This window comes from Spermophilus citellus (assembly GCF_964194105.1).
Source record: "Spermophilus citellus genome assembly, chromosome: 2".
Classification (NCBI taxonomy): Eukaryota; Metazoa; Chordata; class Mammalia; order Rodentia; family Sciuridae; genus Spermophilus; species Spermophilus citellus.
Genome location: NC_138183.1, coordinates 185136298 through 185147092, shown reverse-complemented (window position 1 = coordinate 185147092; position 10795 = coordinate 185136298).

Below are 10795 nucleotides of genomic sequence, written 5' to 3'. Positions count from 1 at the left end.
TCCCTGAACTTCCCACACCCATACTTACTTACTTGTCTATAGTCCCCCATAACTTCTTTCCTACAGTCTAAGAAAATGATGAGCACCATGTTGGTGTTAGTCTATTTGTACTGTTATACCATTACATTCATCTTTGTTGGGATCTTATTCCAGAAAAACAAAATATATACCTACACCTCCTGTATTTTACCTTCTTGCCCATCTCCCCCCAGCTTTTTATTTTGATAATTTGCAAGTACAATGGCTAAAAGAATACTACAGTGATACAGCATCTAATCATACCATCCAGATTCAATTATCTTTAAATTCTGCCTTTTCTATATGCTTATTTCCCCCTCCCCCTCCCTCTCCCTCTCTTGGTATGTCTGTGTGTGTACAAACATATACATATATGTGTATATGTTTTTGCTGGACTGTTTAAAGATAAGCTACAGCTCTCTTGGATCACAAGTTTGATCTGATGTATGCCAAATGTGCTTTTGTTCACTGGTATGTGGGTGAGGGGATTGAGGAAGGAGAGTTTTCTGAGGCCCATGAGGACATGGCTGCCCTAAAGATAGATTATGAGGAACCTGGCATAGATTCTGTTGAAGGAGAGGATGAAGAAGAAGGAGAATACTAATTACCTGTTCCTTTCAGCTCTGTAGCACGTCATATTTCCAGAACTTCAGCTTCAGGATTAGCTAACAGGCATTAAAGTTTACTGATTAAATTGTCTTCTCTCAATCATGATCATGTCTATCTTTTTTCATATGTACCAGTAAGATCTTTCTATAGTGCCTCAAAGTCTTTAAAGAAAAAGTTAAAAAAAAATTAAATAAATAAGCTGCAGATACAACATTTTATCCCCAAATAGTTCTGCATTAATTTCCTTGAAAAGCTTCTTTCTTTCTTTAGCCCAATATCATTACATTCCTTATTTTAATTTGATCTCTTTGAACCTCCTCTGTTTCTAAGATATATTCTCATGGTTTCTGATTTCTCCTAATTTCTGCTCTTCTTTAATCAGGTTCCACCATAGGGCTTTTTTTTTTTCCCCAAAGCCTTGTCTAATTTAATTTAAAATATTTACAAAAGCTATAAGCCCATGTAGAGTGGTTTATCAGTGAAGATTTAGAAAAATGAGTAGAAAAGAGATACATGTTTATTGTCTAATCTGTATATGCAATAATTCTTAATAAACAGACATAATCTCTAAACTAGGAAATATTCTATGTTCTTTTTGTCACATGCAAATTTCGTATCTTCCACTGCAATAAGAGTAGTAATGTTGTTAGGATTCACAGTGCAATGACTCTTGGGAACCTATTTGTATTTAACTATATAGATCTTGCTTCTGCAGTTCCCTAATACCATTATTTAATGCTGATTACATTATTTATGATGCTGCATTCATTGTGCCACTGTTAATACTGTCTTCCAGTGAATCTCTCAAGGTGAATTAACTACATCAATAATGATTACAGAAAATGCAAGTTCTACCCAGGAAAAGAATTAATTCATTTTCTGGTCATATATTTTTATTTGGGCTTTTGTAACATAAGCATTGGACACATATTCCAACCATAACTTCTCAAGCTTTTTAAGCTATAATTACTGCATTCCCAGACTGATCTCTTTCAGAGTTTGCCAACACCCAGGAAGGACAGGCAAGAGGTCCATGGGTGGAACAAGAAGAATGGTTTCCTTTGTGCAAGGAATGTCCATTCCTCCATCAGCAAGATTAAGCCCAGACCTGGAGAGCACAATGTCACTATCAGTTGGAAACAAGGACATTGGAAGAACCCACTAGCATTTCGGAACCACAGTCTCAAAGGGCCAGCCTGTTATACAGGGTGCTCAGACCCAAGAAACAGATTCAGGAGCCCTGTGGTTCAATTCATATTTCATTCTGCCCAGTCCCTGTTCCCTACAGGACAATCAGATCTTCTCTATGCTCACAGGGAACCCATTCACTGTATCCCAACTCTACACAGAAGTTCATGCTAATAGGACCTTGTCAACCAAGTGTACATGCTGCTCTATGGCCACAAATCCCTCTTGTCTGACAGGGTTGATCCCTCTTACCTTGCAGAACATCCTGACAACAACACCAATTGTCATGTAAGGCACTCAGATTCAGGGTCCTGGCAGGTGGAAGAAGATGCAAGACACAGTAGGATAGTAGACATGTTTTATTCAGAAGTGGGAATAGCCTGCAGCTTTGTATCTAGCCCCCAACCAGTTCCATGTTTGTCTCCTTTTTAACCCCAAGTATTTTCCATAGGTCCTTTTTATATGTGGGCCAAAGAAGCCACACTGCCAACACATTACATAAGGGGGCGTGTGATCAGAAGTTTACAACCTTGAGTGTACTTGCTGAATCAGAGTGTTTCTGTTTTTGACTAACCATAATATAGCTGGTTCCTACTCCTGACTACACACTAAAAAACAACAGCCTGCTGGAAGCCTAAGCAAGAGACCTAAAAACTATAGCCATTTTGGGCCTAACCCAACACAGGTACAGTGACTACCTCCTGAAATCCCAACCCTAGAGGCTGAGGCAGAGGATTGCAAATATAAGGTCAGCCTTGACAACTTAGCAAGATCATCTCAAAATAAAAATCAAAAGGACTAGAGATATAGTTCAGTGATTGAGTGCTTGCCTAGTATGCCAAGGCCCTGGTTTCAATCCTCAGTACCAACAACAACAAAATACCTCAAAGGAAACAGGCATGGTCTGACAAAAGATATTAAACCTGCAGGAAACAGATAGGATAAGGAACAGCCATACCCTCGCAGATCAGAAAGAATCCATGCACAGGTCCCCCAACAACTCAATCCCAACAGTCAAGGTTTCCTGGAATACAATGTGCAAGAAAGTCACCTAAATGTGTCAGCGCCATTCTGGTAGCCCAATTGTATGCCATATTGTAAAAGAAATAGTGCTTCAGCCAATGGGAGAGATCTACTCTTCGGTACTAGGGTAATTTCATAGGCACAAGTCCCACAGCTTCTAAGGGTTTTTGGTATATAACCAGGATGGTGCAGAGTGTTGGCAATTATCTCAAATGGGAGAAATTATACGGTCCCAAGTACAACAGTGAGACTTAGAAAATTTCAAGGGGAAGTACTTGTGGTAACCAGATTCCATACGGGACCAGGTCTGGCCTTGGTTAAAGAGGAGGATTTAGAAAACATTGAGAAAAGCACTCCAAAACATAAGCCTCCTTGAAACATGGAGGCCTTGGCAAGACTTGCTTGCCCAAGTCTCCAAGCTATTTTCTGATCATCCCTTCTTATTGCCCTGGACTACCTCTTTATTTGCCTATGTTATAAAATATGGTACTTCTTAGTGTTCTATTGTTGCTTCTTTTCTACATGTACTCCCTGGTTGAATTCATCCACTTATCTACAGTTACCACTCATTGACTGTTTAAATCAAAGTCTGTCTTCTATCTAGACTTTCTCTGGAGACCAAACTTGTATGTTAGGTTTTTGTCTTCATTTAGTTGAAAAACTTTATAATTTCCATGTGGTTTCTTTGACTCACGAATTATTTATAAACATCTCCACCCTGCCCCCCACACACACACCTCCCCCGCTCCACTCAGATTGGTTTACTAGAGTTTGAACCTCACTCAGGCTAGCCAAGCACTCTACCACTGAGCTACATCCCCATCCATTTTTATTTTTATTTGGAGACAAGGTCTTGCTAAGTTACCCAGACTGGCCTTGAACTTACAGACTTACTTCCTCGCCTCCAGAGTAGTTGGGATTATAGGTGTGTACTACTGTGCCCAGCTTGGCCTGAAATTTTCACTCCTCCTGGCTCAGCCTCCCAAGTAGCTGAAATTACAGGCATCTACCACACCTTACTACAAATGTGCTTCTTAATTTCCATACACAAAAGATTTATTCTGGTTATTTCTTTGTGGATGATTTCTCCCTACTTATCTACCAATTACTGAAAAGGATGTTAAAATCTCCCTTTGTGACTATAAATGTGGTTCTCCTTTTGGTTCTTTCAGTTTTTATCTTACTTTGAAGCCATGTTATTAGTCACAAATTAAATCATGTATCTCCCAGATGTATCATCCTGATTTCATCATGAAAGTCCCTTTTCATCGCAATGTTTTTTGCTCTAACATCTAATTGTCATTACTGGACTACATTAGCTTGGTTTAGGTTAGTATCTGCAATAGGTTATTTTCTGCCTCTCTGTATCTTTTTGTCTTAGATGTGATACAAACTCATAGTTGGGTTTGGATATCTTGTCTCGTTTGACCATCTTTGTCCTCTAACTGGATCATTTAGTCCATTAAAAATGTAATCATTAAAATAGACTTGGGTTTATAGCTACCATCTTATTTCATGTTTTCTATATGGCCTATCTAATTCAATATTTTATATACTTTCTTTTTCAGTCGATTATTTTTATTATTCCTGGGGGGAGTTTTTTTCTTCTTAGTTTGGAAGTTAAACACTCTTTTGTTTTTACCCTAGGAATTACAACATGCAAACTTAACAAAGTATGAAGCTAATAGTCAGTGCTTAAAACTCTTTCCCAAAGACCTCATATCTTTTTTTATTTCATTTACCCTTCTCTCAAATTATATATTTTTAACTCTACAAGATATTAGTTTCTGTGGTCACTTTTTTGGAGGTTTTTGTTGGTTTGTTTTTTAGATTTGCTCTCATTTTTTTTATCATATTCTGTATTCTTCATTTGATTTATCTCACATCCCAGACCCTCTGTCACTTTACTTTGGCCTAAAATATATCCTTCAGAATTTCTTTTGTTGTGGTTCCCTTAATGTCAAACTCAGTTCTTCATTATTTACTTGATTGTGCTGCTTATTCATATAAAACTGTTTTTATTTTGCCCTGGTTTAGTCAGCTTTTTTGTAGATGTGACTATAAGACCTGAGCAGAACAATTGTAGAGGGAGAAAAGTTTATTTGGGGGAATCACAGTTTCAGAGGTCTCAATTCATAGATAGCAGGATCCATTCCTTAGGCCTCAAGGTAAAGCTGAATATCATGGCAGAAGAGTGTGGCAGAGGGAAGCAGCTCACTTGATGATCAGAAAATAGAGACTCCACTCACAGGATACAAAATATATACTCCAAAGGCATGCCCCCAGTGACCCACCTCCTCCTACCACACTCTACTCACCTTCAGTTACCATTCAGTTAGTCTTTATCCAGATTAATTCACTGATCGGATTAAGACTTTCACTACCCAATCATTTCTCTTCTAAACCTTCTTGGCATTGTCCCACATGTGAGCTTTTGGAGGATACTTCACATCCAAACCATAACATGCCTCAATCTTAAAACTGTTTTCTCTGGGTGTAGAAGTCTAGATTGGGAGTCATTTTCTTTCAATTCACAATGCCATTTCCATTGTCTTCTGGCTGTCATTGCTTTTGGGACATCAGCCTCCTGTCTAATTGCATTTTCTTTGAAAGTAATCTGACATTTTTCTTTTTGGATGTTTTTTATTCTCCTTGTCTTTAGTGTTCCTTAGTTCTACTAGTGATGTGTTGAAATATGGATATCTTTTTATTAATTGTTCTTGAAATGTATTAAGCTTACTGAATCTGTAGATTAGTACCTTTTATCAATTCTGCTCAACCATAATCTTTTCAAGTATTGCCTCTATCCCATTATGTTCCTCTTCTTATTCTAGAATTCCAATTAAACAATAAATTACAGATTCTCATTATCTTCTGTCTCAATATTTTTCTTATATTTCATCTTTATTTTTTTCTTATATTTTTTCTCATATTTATTTATATTTCATCTTTGTTTTCTTTTGAGTTATTCAACTGTGTCTAAACTATTTTTTACCTATCCATTATTTCAAAAATTATATATCTTATTTCTAAAGCTAAATTTATTATTTTTCAAATCTGCATCACATTTTAAGGTTTACTACTACTTGTAAATATTTTCAAGTTGTCTGTTAGTGCTTTCAACACAGTAAATATTTCTGGTCTACATTCATTATTTTTTTCTTACATACATGACAATAGTGGAATATATTACATTCATAATTATCCATTCACAGCACAATTTTTTGTAACTCTGTATATAAAGCATGTTCATGCCAAATTATGCTATTATACGTGAGTTCTCTTATTTCTTTGCATTACAATTATTAATACACCTTTATACCACAATTTATCATATCTCTGTTTGTATATAAGGTATATTGACACCAAATTCACATCTTCATACATCTATTTTGTATAATGATGACTGTCTCCTTCCACCATCCTTGCTATTTCCCTTATCCCTCCTTTTCACTCCCACCCCTATTCCCTATCTAGAGATAATCTTCCTCCTATGCTCTCCCTCCCTACCCCACTTTGAGTCACCCCCCCTTATATCAGAGAAAACATTCAGCATTTCTTTTTGGGGGATTGGCTAACTTCACTTAGCATAATCTTCTCTAATGCCATCCATTTCCCTGCAAATGCCATGATCTTATTCTTTTTTATTGCTGAGTAATATTCCATTGTGTATAAATGCCACTTTTTTTTTATCCATTCATCCACTGAAGGACATCTAGGTTGGCTCCATAGTTTAGCTACTGTGAATTGTGCTGCTATAAACATTGATGTGGCTGTGTCCCTGTAGTATGCTGTTTTTAGGTCCTTTGGGTATAGTCTGAGAAGAGGAATTAAACCAGAGACTCTGCATCTAATAGAAGTAGGCCCTAATCTTCATCATGTGGGGCTAGGCCCTAACTTCCTTAATAAGATGCCTATAGCATAAGAATTAAAAAACCAAGAATCAACAAATGGGATGGATTCAAACTAAAAAGTTTTTTCTCAGCAAAAGAAATAATCTGTGAGGTGAACAGGGAGCCCACATCCTGGGAACAAATTTTTACCCCTCACACATCAGATAGAGCTCTAATCTCTAGAGTATATAAAGAGCTAAACAAGATAAGCACCAAAAAAAAAAAACCCAAATAATCCAATCAATAAATGGGCCAAGGACCTGAACAGACACTTCTCAGAATAGAATATTCAGTCAATCAACAAATATATGAAAAAAATGCTCATCATCTCTAGCAATCAGAGAAATGCAAATCCAAACTACTCTAAGATACCATCTCACTCCAGTAAGAATGGCCGCTTTGGGGCTGGGGATGTGGCTCAAGCGATATCTTGCTCACCTGGCATACGCAGGGCACTGGGTTTGATCCTCAGCACCACATAAAACTAAAATAAAGATGTGTCTACCAAAAACTAAAAAATAAATATTAAAAAAATTCTCTCTAAAAAAGAAAAAAGAATGGCAGCTATTATGAAGACAACAATAAGTGTTGGCAAGGATACAGAGAAAAAGGTACACTCATTCACTGCTGGTGGGACTGTAAATTACTGCAGCCAATTTGGAAAGCAGTATGGAGATTCCTTGGAAAGCTGGGAATGGAACCACCATTTGACCCAGCTATTCCTCTTCTCGGACTATACATTCTTTTTTTTTTTTTTTTTTTTTTTTGGTTGTTCACAACATTACAAAGCTCTTGACATATCATATTTCATACATTAGATTGAAGTGGGTTATGAACCCCCAATTTTACCCCAAATGCCCCTACTATCCCCCCTCCCCTCCCCTCCCAACTTCTCTCTCTACCCCATCTACTGTAATTCATTTCTCTCCTTGTTTATTTTCCCATTCCCCTCACAACCTCTTATATGTAATTTTGTATAGCAATGAGGGTCTCCCTTCATTTCCATGCAATTTCCCTTTTCTCTCCCTTTCCCTCCCATTTCATGTCTCTGTTTAATGTTAATCTTTTCTTCCTACTCTTCCTCCCTGCTCTGTTCATAGTTGCTCTCATTATATCAAAGAAGACATTTGGTATTTGTTTTTTAGGGATTGGCTAGCTTCACTAAGCATAATCTGCTCTAGTGCCATCCATTTCCCTGCAAATTCTATGATTTTGTCATTTTTATTGCTGCATAGTACTCCATTGTGTATAGATGCCACATTTTTTTTATCCATTCATCTATTGAAGGGCATCTGGGTTGGTTCCACAGTCTAGCTATTGTGAATTGTGCTGCTATGAACATCGATGTGGCAGTATCCCTGTAGCATGCTCTTTTAAGGTCTTCAGGGAATAGTCCGAGAAGGGCAATAGCAGGGTCAAATGGTGGTTCCATTCCCAGCTTTCCCAGGAATCTCCATACTGCTTTCCAAATTGGCCGCACCAATTTGCAGTCCCACCAGCAATGTACAAGTGTACCCTTTTCTCCACATCCTCGCCAGCACTTGTTGTTGTTTGACTTCATAGTGGCTGCCAATCTTACTGGAATGAGATGGTATCTTAGGGTGGTTTTGATTTGCATTTCTCTGACTGCTAGAGATGGAGAGCATTTTTTCATGTACTTGTTGATTGATTGTATATCCTCCTCTGAGAAGTGTCTGTTCAGGTCCTTGGCCCATTTGTTGATTGGGTTATTTGTTATCTTATTGTCTAATTTTTTGAGTTCTTTGTATACTCTGGATATTAGGGCTCTATCTGAAGTGTGAGGAGTAAAAATTTGTTCCCAGGATGTAGGCTCCCTATTTACCTCTCTTATTGTTTCTTTTGCTGAGAAAAAACTTTTAAGTTTAATTAAGTCCCATTTGTTGATTCTAGTTGTTAACTCTTGTGCTATGGGTGTCCTATTAAGGAATTTGGAGCCCGACCCCACAATATGTAGATCGGAGGCAACTTTTTCTTATATCAGACGCAGAGTTTCTGATTTGATATCAAGCTCCTTGATCCATTTTGAGTTAACTCTTGTGCATGGCGAGAGAAAGGGATTCAGTTTCATTTTGTTGCATATGGATTTCCAGTTTTCCCAACACCATTTGTTGAAGATACTATCCTTCCTCCATTGCATGCTTTTAGCCCCTTTATCAAATATAAGATAGTTGTAACTTTGTGGATTAGTCTCTGTGTCCTCTATTCTATACCATTGGTCCACCCGCTTGTTTTGGTACCAGTACCATGCTGTTTTTGTCACTATTGCTCTGTAATATAGTTTGAAATCTGGTATCGCTATACCGCCTGATTCACACTTTCTGTTTAGCATTGCTTTTGCTATTCTGGGTCTTTTATTTTTCCATATGAATTTCATGATTGCTTTATCTATTTCTACAAGAAATGCCGTTGGGATTTTGATTGGCATTGCATTAAATCTATAGAGAACTTTTGGTAATATCGCCATTTTGATGATGTTAGTTCTGCCTATCCATGAACAGGGTATATTTTTCCATCTTCTAAGATCTTCTTCTACTTCTCTCTTTAGGGTTCTGTAGTTTTCATTGTATAAATCTTTCACCTCTTTTGTTAGGTTGATTCTCAAGTATTTTATTTTTTTTTTTAGGATATTGTGAACGGAGTGTTTTTCCTCATTTCCATTTCAGAAGTTTTGTTGCTGATATACAGAAATGCCTTTGATTTATGCGTGTTGATTTTATATCCTGCCACTTTGCTGAATTCATTTATTAGTTCTAGTAGTTTCTTTGTAGACCCTTTTGGGTCTTCTAGGTATAGAATCATGTCATCTGCAAATAGTGATAATTTAAGTTCTTCTTTTCCTATTTTTATGCCTTTAATTTCTTTCGTCTGTCTAATTGCTCTGGCCAGTGTTTCGAGAACTATATTGAATAGAAGTGGAGATAGAGGGCATCCCTGTCTTGTTCCGGATTTTAGAGGGAATGCCTTCAACTTTCGTCCATTCAGAATGATGCTAGCCTGAGGCTTAGCATAGATAGCTTTTACAATGTCAAGGTAAGTTCCTGTTATCCCTAGTTTTTCTAATGTTTTGAACATAAAGGGATGCTGTACTTTGTCGAATGCTTTCTCTGCATCTATCGAGATGATCATATGGTTCTTATCTTTAAGTCTATTGATGTGGTGAATAACATTTATTGATTTCCGTATGTTGAACCATCCTTGCATCCCAGGGATGAATCCTACTTGATCATGGTGCACAGTTTTTTTGATGTGTTTTTGTATTCGATTCGCCAGAATTTTATTGAGGATTTTTGCATCTAGGTTCATTAGAGATATTGGTCTGTAGTTTTCTTTCTTTGAGGTGTCTTTGTCTGGTTTTGGAATCAGGGTGATGTTGGCCTCATAGAATGAATTTGGAAGAGCTCCCTCTTTTTCTATTTCCTGAAATAACTTGAAAAGTATTGGTATTAATTCTTCTTTAAAGGTTTTGTAAAACTCCGCTGTATACCCATCCGGTCCTGGGCTTTTCTTGGTTGGTAGTCTTTTGATGGCTTCTTCAATTTCATCCATTGATAATGGTCTGTTCAGATTGTGTGTATCCTCCTGACTCGGTCTGGGCAAATCATATGACTTAAGAAATTTATCGATGTCTTCACTATCCTCTATTTTATTGAAATATATGTTTTCAAAATAATTTCTAATTGTCTTCTGTATTTCTGTAGCATCTGTTGTGATATTGCCTTTTTCATCCCGTATGTTAGTAATTTGAGTTCTCTCTCTTCTTCTCTTCGTTAGCATGGCTAAAGGTCTGTCGATCTTATTTATTTTTTCAAAGAACCAACTTTTAGTTTTGTTAATTTTTTCAATAGTTTCTTTTGTTTCAATTTCATTTTTCCGCTCTGATTTTAATTATTTCTTGCCTTCTGCTACATTTGCTGTTGTTTTGCTCTTCCTTTTCTAGGGCTTTGAGTTGGAGTGTGAGCTCATTTATTTGTTGTTTTTTCTTTTTTTGAGGAATGACCACCAGGCGATGAATTTTCCTCTTAAAACTGCTTTCATTGTGTCCC